The following is a 13,076-nucleotide window of genomic DNA, read 5'->3' on the forward strand; positions in this document are numbered from 1 at the left end:
CCCCGCACATCACTGAACATTGGGCGCCCATGACCCTGGCTCCAGTTCACAGGTTGTCCATCCTTTGAACACGTTTAGTATATATTAACCACTGCATAGGGAGAACACCCCACATGACCTGCCATTTTGGAGATGCTGTGACCCAGTCGTCTAGCCATCACAATTCAGGCCTTGTCAAAGTTGCTTGGGTCCTTTTGCTTGCCCATTTTTCCTGCTTCCACACATTACCTTCACGAACATCGTTTACTTGCTGCCTAAATATAACCAACCCTTTAACGAGGGCCATTGTGGTGAGATAATCAAAGTTATTCACTTCACCTGTCTGTGGTTTTAATGTTGCGACTGATCAGTGTATGTCCTAAAGATGGTAGTTGCTGTTATCACTTGCAAATAAGATTTTAGGCCATTTTAATTGTTAATTACTCAGTGCTTTGCATTTACCAAAGAAGAATGTATTCCTTGTCTAAAATATTATTTAAGAGATACTTTTTTCATCAGTGCCTAATAATCTCTAGATGTACACAACTTGAGATGAATTGATGGAGTCTGAAAATACTACTGGTATCTTCATCATCACTAGTTCAAATGGTATGAGGTACAGGTATTTGCGGAAAATTAGAAAAGTTTAGCAGATTTGTTTTGACATAATTTCTAACAAGTACATAAAAGTAGTTACTGCAAGTATATTTGAGCAATAGTTGAGCAAACAATTAATTCTCATTTTCTATACATAGGTTTCTAAATACCAGAACACCTATGACTTTAATATGTTTATGAACCACCTATCTATCTATCTATCTATCTATCTATCTATCTATCTATCTATCTATCTATCTATCTATCTATCTATCTATCTATCTATCTATCTATCTATCTATCTATCTATCTATCTATCTATCTATCTATCAGGCATTGAATTATCAGGGAAGAGCATCTATGTCTTAAAGTATTTTCTGCATTTGTTCCACATTTTAAGTGGGTGATCTTTGCAACAGGATTAGTAGAGAACTGTCAATAGTTATTGTTGATTTGAGTACATGGCAAAATGTACCAATTGGAGTTTGAAAAACAGCTTAAAATTACACAGTGAAGGTCATCAAAAGTCTTGGCTTTGAGCTTTGATTTTCTGTGTTTTCATGTTCATTCATATCTCATTTAATCTAATTTTTAGACCTCTTTGAAAGAGCGGTAGGTGAGACCAACCTTCCCTAATTACAATAACAGACTCCATCTACTTTTCTACTGTTAGGCCAGCTGAGTGACATAATGCACCTACCATGTCGCGGACTTCCATTCATTCCCCATTTGTCCACTTAACTTGCTCCTCTCAATTACTTTTTCTACAACCAGGTCAGGATAAACTTTATTCCTGCTTAAACTAAGATTTGAGAAGATAGAAAGTGTGATGCCTTCACAAATGGAACATACCATCCGCGTCTGTTAATCTCAAGGTAGCATTTTCTGTGATACACGCAAGACTGAAACAGCCTGGTAGAAGCACAATGCCCCGTAATAGCCAATGCACTCAGATTTACAGGTCTAGCCATTATTACGTGATGTAGCTTTTTCAGCAACATATTCACCTTAGTCACAAAAGTACAGCTACAAAAGAATGCTGATTTAATGTTTCTATATTTAGCATTTTCCCGCATTCAACATTTTGTGGAGGACTTGTTGACTATATACTGTATATATTTTTTTCTTTTTTTGTCTTTTGTTCGATTGTTTCAAATTACCTTTGCAAGTGAATCACACCTGATATAAGTACGTACAGAAATCATTCCTGAATGTTCCCTGCATGTGCAAAATAAATGAAATCAGACAGAAAAAATTCTGGTTGCTTCTTCAGTTCAGGATATCTGCAGATTTCTCAGTTCATGATGACAAGAGAGATAAATAGTAAGCTGTTGTTTTGATTATCATTATTACTGCCACATCTATTTGTAGAAACCTGTTGCAGCAAGATTGTGAGGTTTTGGATGCAGTGGATATAAGAGTAACATGTCTATGATGTGGGCAGCACGGTGGCGCAGTGGTAGCACTGCTGCCTCGCAGTAAGGAGACCTGGGTTCACTCATGCAGGTTAGGTGCATTGGCGATCCTAAATTGTCCCTAGTGTGTGCTTGGTGTGTGAGTGTGAGTGTGTGAGTGTGTGTGCCCTGCATTGGGCTGCCACCCTGCCCGGAGTTTGTTTCCTGCCTTGTGCCCTGTGTTGGCTGGGATTGGCTCCAGCAGACCCCCGTGACCCTGTGCTGGGATATAGTGGGTTGGAAAATGACTGACTTGTTGCTAATTCCACTTCTCTAAAAAATATCAGATCTGTTTCACATATGAGTGAAAAAGGGTGAATTGAGCTGCAGTGTGCTTGGAGGTCTAATCAAATGCAAGGTTTTACATGCTGTGCTGTAATCAGGCTTCAGGCTCTTGTGGTTTTACTACAGTATAGTTCTTTTCAACAACACTGTGGTATTCATGAAAAGAAATAACAATCTGAAAGAACCAAAAAGGCAGAACACATAAGGACAGTGGATCATAACTAGTAACCATAAAAATAACTGCAGTGAAACTATAAAAAATACTAAAACACCACAAACCCCAACCTTACGAATTGGTGACAAATGCCTTCATTTAATACTTTTCATGAATTTAAACCTTTTAACACATTTAAAATGGTTTTCAGCGATATGTTGTAATTTTAACAAAAGCTTTTGTCATTGCCTCCTCTTTAAGGTATGGTTGTATTCCCCTGTCTTAGGAGTTCCTCTGGGTTTTTTTCTTCACATTATAAATATTTTCAGTTGGGGTGAATGTTCCCTCTTGCTAAGAACAGCTTGAAAAATATCCCACCTACTTTAGCTAGAACTTTTTTGAGGCATTCCCCTAAAGTCATCTTGCATGGCCTCAAAAAACCCTACACATAGGCCTGCGAGTACCCCTAATTGAGCTAACATTATGGTGAAGGACTAATGAATTAGTGGGTTAGGTCACAATTATAAAAATAAAAAGAAACTCTAAAAGGTTTTGGAGATTGCCCTATAGATCTTTCTTTTTTTACTAAAATTACAAGAGATGCTCGTCAGCAACAAATTTAAGTACTGTATTTCTCTTTTACACTCAGGTAAGAACCAACATCCTCTTTATCTTGTGTGTCGTAGTGCCTTATGTTGGATAGTTGCTAGATATGTCCATAAAATCCTCACAGAATTTATGTGAGCTCAAATTTAGATATATCTTTAGAAAATATATGATATCAGAAGTTTGTTCTTTTTTTTTGGTTGGATCGTTCTGGAGAGTGAACTGTAAATTGGAATTGTACTGTGCCACTGGGGAGGAGTAAAGACCCAATCTGGGGCATCTAGACACCTAAACCACTTGAGCACTAGTCTTTCAATCACATAAGAAACTTTCAAACATTTGGGAATAGCACATAACTATTGTCCATCACCCCTATACCCTAGGTTGTAGATGATACCAGACTGAGCACCTCATACTCTGTGTTACATACAATACTGAAACAGCTTGGGAGGTAAAAACAGTATGGTATGAGATGTAAAAACAGGGTCTGCATTTCATGATGTGAAAAAGAGCTCTGACTAAGGCATTCATGTTGATAACTCCAAGGTTTAATGATAATTTAATCCTTCAGACTAATGAATCTGAAACTGGCCTCAGTGTCTTGTTAAGTCAGGTTGCTGATGGTACCATGTATTCTGTACTATACCTGAGCCACAAACTGCTGGATTGTGAGAAACAGTATGCAGCTGTGGAGAAAGAGAGAAGCCCTCATCATAAAATGGGCCATCTCTCAATTAAAATACTACCTGTTGGAATGTGAGTTCACTCACCACTTTCCTCTACAGTGGATGGCAGCCCACAAACAGGTAAATCCTTGAGTGACAGGATGGTTTTGTACTTGGAACATTATACATTCAAGTAAACACAAAGGAAAAGGAGTCTCCATGTGAATGCAGATACACTGTCTTGTGTCCAAGACCTTGTAGTCAGATATGCTCACTCCCCTGAGTCTGAGTGGAGATGAGGGCCATGTCAAATACATTGGTCAGATGAGTGCCATACAAGAACTAATTTGAGTGTACAAAGAGGAAGAAAGGGATTGTTTTATAGCCTCTAAAATGTGTTCCACTTCCTCACTTAGTATAGAGAAAGTCCCCCCCAAGCATCATTGACATCAATTTTAATCCTCCTATTCTGCTCACCATATGCTGTATAAGAGATGGTGACACAGCAGGTCATCATCATTTGTGAGGTCAGTGAGTTCTCAAGCCCAATGTCACATGGGAACACCAGAAAAAATTGCCTATCATTACCTCAAACCTTTCATTTTTTTCCATTTTGTTCTTTTTGCTCAAGGCAATTAAACAGAGTGATCCTGCCTGGGACCCTACACCTTTCTAACATGTTTTTCTGTCCTTCTATTACAACATAATAGAAAGTAACACCAGCTTGGTAATCATAGTGATATTCCTCCTTGCAAGATTTTTGAACTCTTTTGAGACCTTCCCCAACTGTGCGACATGCCAAAACGCAATTGATGCGTCTGTCAAGGGCTGCTTGTCCGTTACAGAGGCAACTGCAAGTTCACAGCACCTCACAGGTTCGCAGCGCCACAGAGGCAACAGCATGCTCACCTCCTCCTCGTACAACGTGTCTGTCACCCGATGAGTGATGCAGGCCACTGTCCTGGTCCCAACCCTGACTATTTTCTTTGTTTGTGTGTAGTAGAGTGGAAGTTTCCGCTGCTTAAATAAACTTGCTGTTCATGTTTCAAGTTGATTATAGCTGGTTTTCCTGAAGTCCTTAGACTCACCCTCGTTGTTCTACCCCACATGCTATTAGCTGTGTGGTCCCCGGCCGGGACGCCCAGGAGGAGGAGAGGAGGGCTTGTGCCTCCTCCAGACCGCGAGGGGGCGTCCGTCTTGGTTGTGTAGGGGACCACGGGTACGGGGCTTGGAAGCCCAGCCCTGTAGGGACCCGTGGACACCGCCGGGCGGCGCCCCGATGCCGGTTTACCCTGTGTGGTCTTTGGCCGGGGATGGAGCCCGGCCGGGACGCCTTGGAAGACCGGAGGAGGGCGTGTGCCTCCTCCAGACTGTGTGGGGGCGTCCGTCCTGATTAGGCAGGGGGCCTCGGGTACAGGGCTTGGAAGCCCAGCCCTGTAGGGACCCGTGGCCACCGCCAGGCGGCGCCTCGGTGCCTAATTATCCCGGGAGCCCGGCACTTCTGCCACACCAGGAAGTGCCGGGGGGAAGACTTTGTGTGGCGCCCGGAGAGCCGCCAGGAAAGCAGCCGACACTTCCGCCACGCTGGGGCGTGGCTAAAGAGAAGAGGCCGGAAACACCTGGGGCTCATCCGGGGCATTATTTAAGGGGCGGCCAGGAAGGCACAAGAGACTGTGGGCCTGGACTTGGGGAAATCGGTGCAAGAGGGCACTGGGGGTGCACGTGAGCGAACTTGTAAATATTGTAGATAATAAATGGTGTGTGGTGAAAACATGATGTCCGTCTGTCTGTGCCGGGGCCAGCGTTCACAGCTGTTACTGTTATTTGTTGAACGGTGTTCCCCCTTTGTTCTGTCATTTATTAACACACCTGTCAGTCACGTCCCACACTCACAGTGATGTTAAAAATGTCTATGAAACTCACGTAAAGCATGTAGGTCCCATAATAAACATTTAAATACAATACACCCACGTGTCTCATGTAGGCACCCCTTTGTCTCTTGTTTCAGTCACGTCGGAAATGTGTCTGTAATGTATATAAACCCTTGGGTCTGGTTAGTTGTGGTATGCAGCAATTTGGATCTCTGTCTACAAACTTCTCCTTGTCTCGATCCGACCATGAAAAGCACTTGCTATTTAAAGCTTTATTGTTTAATGTATACTCTCTGCTATGTATTGCTTTGTAAATCATTATTTTTTCATTAAGAAGGCTAACAGAGTGTTAGGTTATATAGTGCCCTGATGTGTGGAATATAAGCCCAAGGAGGTTAAGCTCAAGCTTTATAATGCACTGGTTAGACCTCATCTGGAGTACTGTGTGCAGTTTTGGTCTCCAGTCTACAAAAATGATAAAGTAGAGCTGATAAAAGTCTATAGAAGAGCAACTAGATTGATTCCAGGGCTACAAGGGATGACTTATGTGGAAAGATTAAGACAGCTAAACCTTTTCAGTTTAAGCTAAAGGAGATTAAAAGGAGACATGACTGAAGTGTTTAAAGTTAGGAAAGGAATTAGTATAGCAGATTGAGACTATCATTTTGAAATGAGTTAATCAAGAACAGAGGGACACAGTTTGAAACTTGTAAAGGGAAAATTTAGCACAAAAATTAGGACATTTATTCACAAAGAGAACCATAGACACATAGAATAAGTTGCTAAATTGTATGGTAGACAGTAGGACTTTAGGAACCTTCAAAACCCGACTTGATGTTATTTTAGAAGAATTAAGTGGGTAGGACTTTGTTGGGCTGAATGGGCCTTTACTCATCTAGATTGTTCTAATGTTGCAATGTTCTAATGTATGTTTGGACATGCAGGAAGGAAAATGCTGTGCTTTCAGTCTCTAGACAGAGTTTAGATTCTGAAAAAACACAATTTTTTACAAACAACAGAGAGAGAGTTGCGGAATCAACTTCCTCAATGCACAACTCTCATACCTCACGGTAATAGCAGTCGTTAAAAGTGTCTCTCTTGCTAATTGTGTAGCTTTTACCAAGGCTACTTATGTTTTGTATTCCTGCTGAGTTTCAAATATGTTGTCCCTGCTTCATCCTAGAAGGGTAGCTCTGAGAAGATGCTTTGGAATTTTATCAAGTCTGAGAAAACTGTAACAGAGCTGAATTTTATTGAATATTAGGTAAGTTTTGTTTTCTTTTTTCATTTGTTTGCTGGAAACTCCAAATCTGTTTTACATCTTCATAAATAAATAAAGTACTCATTTAAAAAGAACCGTTTTATAATTTAATTTGTGCAACTCAAAGCCTAAAGTTCAACTATACATGTACGTATATATGTACAAAAAAAGAAAATGATCATCCTTGGAGAATTTAAAATGTGAGAGGTTGATTTTGACTTTCTGCATAGGTCTGACAGGTGATTTAATGCGTTTGTAGCTCGGCACTTATGCAGAGACTACCAAATAGAAACATATTATCCTGCTGTCGGTAATTTACTTTACATGAATCATAAAGCTGAAACAGAACACGTTGTACCTGATAATATAGCAAATGATTCAAACCACTTCAAAATAAAAAGTCCTGCTGTATGTTAAATATCAGTTACAGGAGAATACTTTTTTTGCGTAGCTAAACTATGTTGATAAGTTTTCAGAAAGATTATGTTTTATTTTGCATTTTTAATTATAAGTACATAAATTAAGCTGTTGATTTTTAAGAATGCTTCCTCTCATATCTCCTTAAAAGCTTACAAAGCCAAAAAAAGATTACTTTCAAAGAAAAAATATATACAAATTAAAATAAATTACATGGAAACATGACCCTGGTTACATAAAGTTCACTTCCACTGGCCACAGACCATTTTTACAGTATTTGGGTCCTTTATCATGTGACATTTCCTATAATCATTCTATTAACAAAATTCAATCAGTAAGCTGATAGTTTTTTAATCAGTCAGTGAAAATATGGTCACTTTTCTAATATACTGATTATTAAAAACATTTTATTTTACAGAAATTATTAGTGGCAACTAAATGCATACAGTTAAATAAATTAGCGATTTTACATGTAAAGATTAACTTTCAACAATTCTGCTAATTACTACAGATAGCTAATCCTTCTTGTAAGATACCACTGGGGTATCAAACTCAGTTTTATTGAAGGCAAAAAAATAACACTTTATATACTCAACACAGGCCAGAATATACCAACAAACAACTACCACCACATTTTCTTCACAGACAAGACATATATGCTGATCACATTCGTACATTTCTTTTCTTGGTTACCACTGTGGTTTAGGAAAGTTACCTGCAGTCTCAAATCCAAGTGAAAAGTGACATCAGTACATAAAGTGAAGAGAATGTGGCAGTCCAAACACATGGCAGAATTTGTAGGTAAAGCATCAGTTTACATTGTCATTTACTTGCATCGTGATTGGATGCCACAAAAACAGGTGGAAACGCGCTTTTGATGGATCATGCAGACTACATTCAGAATTGGTCAGAGACGGAAAGACATAACAGTTAACACAAAAGGAAATGTAAATGCATTATCTATCCACCATACAAAAATCAAGTCATCAGAAAAACTATTCATGCAGGGTGGTGGCAGCAGCCAGTTAAAGCCACAGAGGGGCAGTCCTGGCACCTACACTGTGGTACTGGTGGTGTGTGAAGTCACTTTAGTTTAGGTAATACTAAAATGCATCTATTACTCATTTACTCTTACGTAACAAAACCTTAATAAACACTTCTTTAGGTGTTAATAACACTTACAAAGGGCCAGGATGGGAGGTATTTGGCTCATGGCACAGTTTATCCCAGTAAATCAACACTGTTTCTCATCAAATTAGTTTCATGTATCTTAATCAACCATTTAATGTTAAACCAGGATTCATGAGACATTTTCAAATACATAAATCTTTATAAACTCTACCCATATAACACATAATTGTACTCATTTTCATTGTTCCTATGATACCATTTAAGGCTTATCCTGTCGTTAATGGACACAGTCACTGTCTGTAAGCAAATTTAGTGTCAAATGTTAATTGCATAATACCTTTGTACTTTTTAAAATGATATTATTCTTCACTGGAAACACACATACATATTTCAACTTAAAAAAAATGCAAACAGATAATGTATGTGCACAAAGTTGATAAAGTAACCAGTGGAAATACTTTTAGATCTGCTGTGGTCTGGATTATCCAGCACACTTAATTTTGAGTTCTCAATATACTATACTTTGTGAATGGCCTTCCTCCTGTGCTCCAAGGTAGCATATGTTGGGCTCTTTGTTGACAAGGCATGTCTTAGTGTGGATTTAACGTTGGTGTAATTTACAATAGACTGACACCCAATCCAGGAGAAGTTTGTTGTTGAGATAGGGTCAAGCTCCCCAAATGTCTGAAACTCGATTATGTGTATCACAACCCTGAATTAGATTAAACTGGTCTGAGAATCTTATGTTATGTGGTTTCATTAAAAAGATGAATGGACATGTATGGTAAAGGGATATAAAAGAAACTCATAGTAATGCATATATCTCTCTATTATATAAAAAAATCCTTCGACGAGATGAGACTTTTTGCAGACAAGACTTTTTGGAAGAGAGATTTTTTCAAGTCTCAGAAGACAAGAGTTTTGCCTTGAGATTTTTTCAAGTCCTGTCCCTGACCACAGTCCTCTCATCTCTCATTCATGTGAATGCTTTTGTCAAATTTTTACATTTTCCTCATTTTAAGTTCCCAATTAAAGAAGACATATTATGTCCAAATGTTATTGAAAAATGTCATCACGAAGGGTTATCAACAGAAAAAATGAGTACAGTGGAACCTCGGTTCACGAACATCTTGGTACACATACAAATCAGTTTACAACCAAAAAGTTTGCCAAACTTTTGCCTCGGTTCACGACCACACACTCGGTATACAAACAAGCCAGTTTCCCTTTCGGTTTGTACATGTTCAGTCTCACCCTGTGCATTTCCTGTGCAGCAAGCGAGGGAGCAAGAGAGAGAGAGAGAGCGTGACACACACAGAGGTGCGCAAGGCAGAGGCACAAACAAACACACAGGCGTGCGAGACAGAGGTACACACACACAAACACACACACACACACAGGCGTTCCAGGCTCGCGAAAGAGACACCCGCACACACGAAAGAGAGAAAGAGCAAGCGAGAGCTGGACGCATAAGGTAGAAAAGGCTTGTTTTTGTTTTCAGTTCTTACAGCAATTAGTTCGTAGCGTGCATTGTTGTAAGGTTACTTTTCTTGGTGGTTTATTAAATTACAGATTTTTCAAATGTTCATTTTTTTCCCTATGCTTAAAACTCATAAAAAAAAAAGTGTTTTTAGCGAGCGGTTCCTAGCACTATAGCGCGAACTATTACAGTGTTAGTTTTCTCTGTTGTTCAAGGTTTTCGCAGTGTTATTCAATGTTTTTACATTTAGTTTACTATTACGCTGTGCATTCTATGGTTTAATTAACTATATTTGTGCTTAAAAACTAAAAAAATATATATTTACATACAGTTTGTAAAGTCTGGAACGGATTAATTGTATTTACATACAATCCTATGGTGGAAATTGCTTCGGTTCATGACCAAATCGGTTTACGACCAGAGTTTTGGAACGATTTTGGGTTATTGTGCAAAATCTAACTCAACCATGATATCATACAGTTGGTGTGCACAGATAATTTTCTCTTCTATGCACCAGTTGCAAGGTTCCTCAAATAGGTTTTTAGAGAAAATATTTTTTTATTGTCAGCATAGTGGTACACTGCTGCCTTTCAGTATGGAGACCTGGATTCATGTCCTTTGCCGTCTCTGCATAGAGTTTTCATGTTCTCTCTGTGTGGGTTTCCTCTGGGTACTGTGATTTCTTCTCACCCTCCAAAGACATGCAGCTTAGGTGGCTAGCTAATGCTAAATTGGCTGTGCTGTGTGTTTTGTGTCTGTGTTTTTAGGTATGTGTTCATCCTGTTACGGACTGGCAATGTTTCCAGGGTTTGTTTCTGCCTTGTATCCTGTGCTGGCTGGGATAGGCTTTATCATCCACCGCAACCTGGTCTGTATCAAGTGGGTTAGAAAATGACATGACTTTTTATAGTGAGTTTTGCTGTATAACTAAATTTCTTAATTAGTATATTAAATTATCATTCTGCTTTTACACTGGCATCAGGAACAAATTTGCCTATTTTCACTGTGGCAGTCAAACATTAAAAACAAACAAACAGAAAGCAAAATTAGTGTTAGAGAAAGAATAATTAATTATAGTTGGGGCCTTTTGCATTATTTTTCTCAAGTAAGAATTCTAATTTAAGTTTTGTTTTTCTGCTAATGTTCATTGGCCTTATTGGATTCAGACCCCAGCTAGTTTTTTGAAGATTTTCTTGCCTGTCCTATAGCATTCTTAGATATTTTTGGGTTTTTGCTTAGAAAGTAATGAGTCCAATGGACCAGGTTATTTTTCAGCCATCCATAACAGGTAAGATATTATGAGTAGAACAGTAACTAGTTACACATTACTTTTGTGATGATCGAAAATAATATTCAAATTGTTATAGCCTTGACATCCAACTTTACAAAAGTGTATAGATTAAAAAGTAAAGAACCTGCAAACCTTTTATACTTTTGATGAGCAGCATGTGCTGTCTGCATGTCATCTTTATGAGCCCTGACATGCCTTGTTGCTAACTTGCATAAGGGAAATAATCATGAAGCCCCAAAGAAGCAGCTTGCTATGTTCTCCTACCCCAGCATGATCACCTACATTAACCGACTCTTGTCACATATGTAGGTTTGGTGAGTCTCTCACACAGAGCTTTCCTAATACAAAATGCCGGTGTAAATCAGGATGGGATGTTTATTTGCTGTGAATGAACATAAGACTGAAGAAGCCTAATGTCACTTCCTCCGGGAGCCCCGCCTCCTATGGCTTAACAAAATAAAAGACCCAGCGGCACAGCAGAAGTGGACATTGGACCACAAGAACCTGAGCTCCTGCATTTCTTTTTGAGTCCTGCCAGAGGGCACCAAACCCTCATTTTCCCTAAACAGAGCAACTTTATGTCATTGTTTTAATTTTCTTTTTTTGACTGTTCAATGCTGTGCTTTAAATGAGGCCTTCCCATCTGGAGCCCTCCAAGATCTCTACTGACTCCTTTTGTTTATATTCCATTTATATTTTATAGGTACACATTTCCAGAGTGCTGTAGCACACCCAAACAAGAAATAAAGCAAAAAGTGTCCACAAATGATAAAGAAAGCATGAAAATGTATTGTTAAAAGCTGTTTAAGAAGTACCGTATATACTCGTGTTTAAATTCTCCCGCAGATAAGTTAGGGCTTGTTTTTACCGTATCATTTCCAGTATTTTATAATGTCAGTAGTATAAGTCAAATGCGGAAAACTCACGCTATTGGTCCAAGAGATTATGATATGCTAATGCCCACCTGAGAGAGTAACAACGGAGCACACTGCCTTTTTCTTAAATGTGGATGCAGCAATGCGCTGTATCAGTATGTGCTCCTAACCTCTCTCTCTCTCTGTTGTGCCTACGTGACCACACGGTAATACCCAAACTATTCCAAAGTGGCATTTGCACTGTTTTGTGTATTTTTGTATCTCACACCCTCATCAGGGCTGGATTAAGACCCTTAGATGCTCTAAGCACTAAGTAATTTTGGTGCCCTTTTACACTAGTAATTCAAAATATTAAAACAATAACAAACTAGAAAATAAAATTTTATTTTATTATCGAAAATTCGAAATTAAACAAAACATACTTATAGTAAGAAGGAAAATAATATTTATTTTTGTATGCTTCATTTTATTTTTATCTTAATAATTTTCTCCTGCTTTTTTCCTTGCAAACTCTTTGATTAGATCTTCATAATCAATCTTGCGTAACACATCTGCTTCAATACATAATAGAGATAAGGCATCCAGAATATTTTATTTGAATTATTATGTGGCATTCAACACAGTTGTGCATCTCGTAAACTGATTAATACAGACATTTGAATTCCCAGCTTACTGCTGATGCTGAATCATGTGCTTTTAAGGTGGGAGATGGGGGGAACTGACACGTGCTGTATGAAGGATTGTATGAATTCTAGGCAGGAAGTAGAAAAAAGAATTATCTGTAAACTACATTATGTAAAAGTGAAAATCGTACAGCTGATTAATATTGGATAAAATTATTGATAACGTTTTTACTAAGAAAGATTTAGTTACAAAATTTTCACTGAATATTATTTAAACCTTATATTAAGAATTTGAGTAAAAAATTTGCTAAATAATGAACGCAAAATCCATAAATAAATAATAAACATGGTAAAAAGTCATGATAGTTAAAGTCGTATGGCAATGTA

The sequence above is a fragment of the Polypterus senegalus genome, chromosome 18 (genome assembly GCF_016835505.1).
Source record: "Polypterus senegalus isolate Bchr_013 chromosome 18, ASM1683550v1, whole genome shotgun sequence".
Classification (NCBI taxonomy): Eukaryota; Metazoa; Chordata; class Cladistia; order Polypteriformes; family Polypteridae; genus Polypterus; species Polypterus senegalus.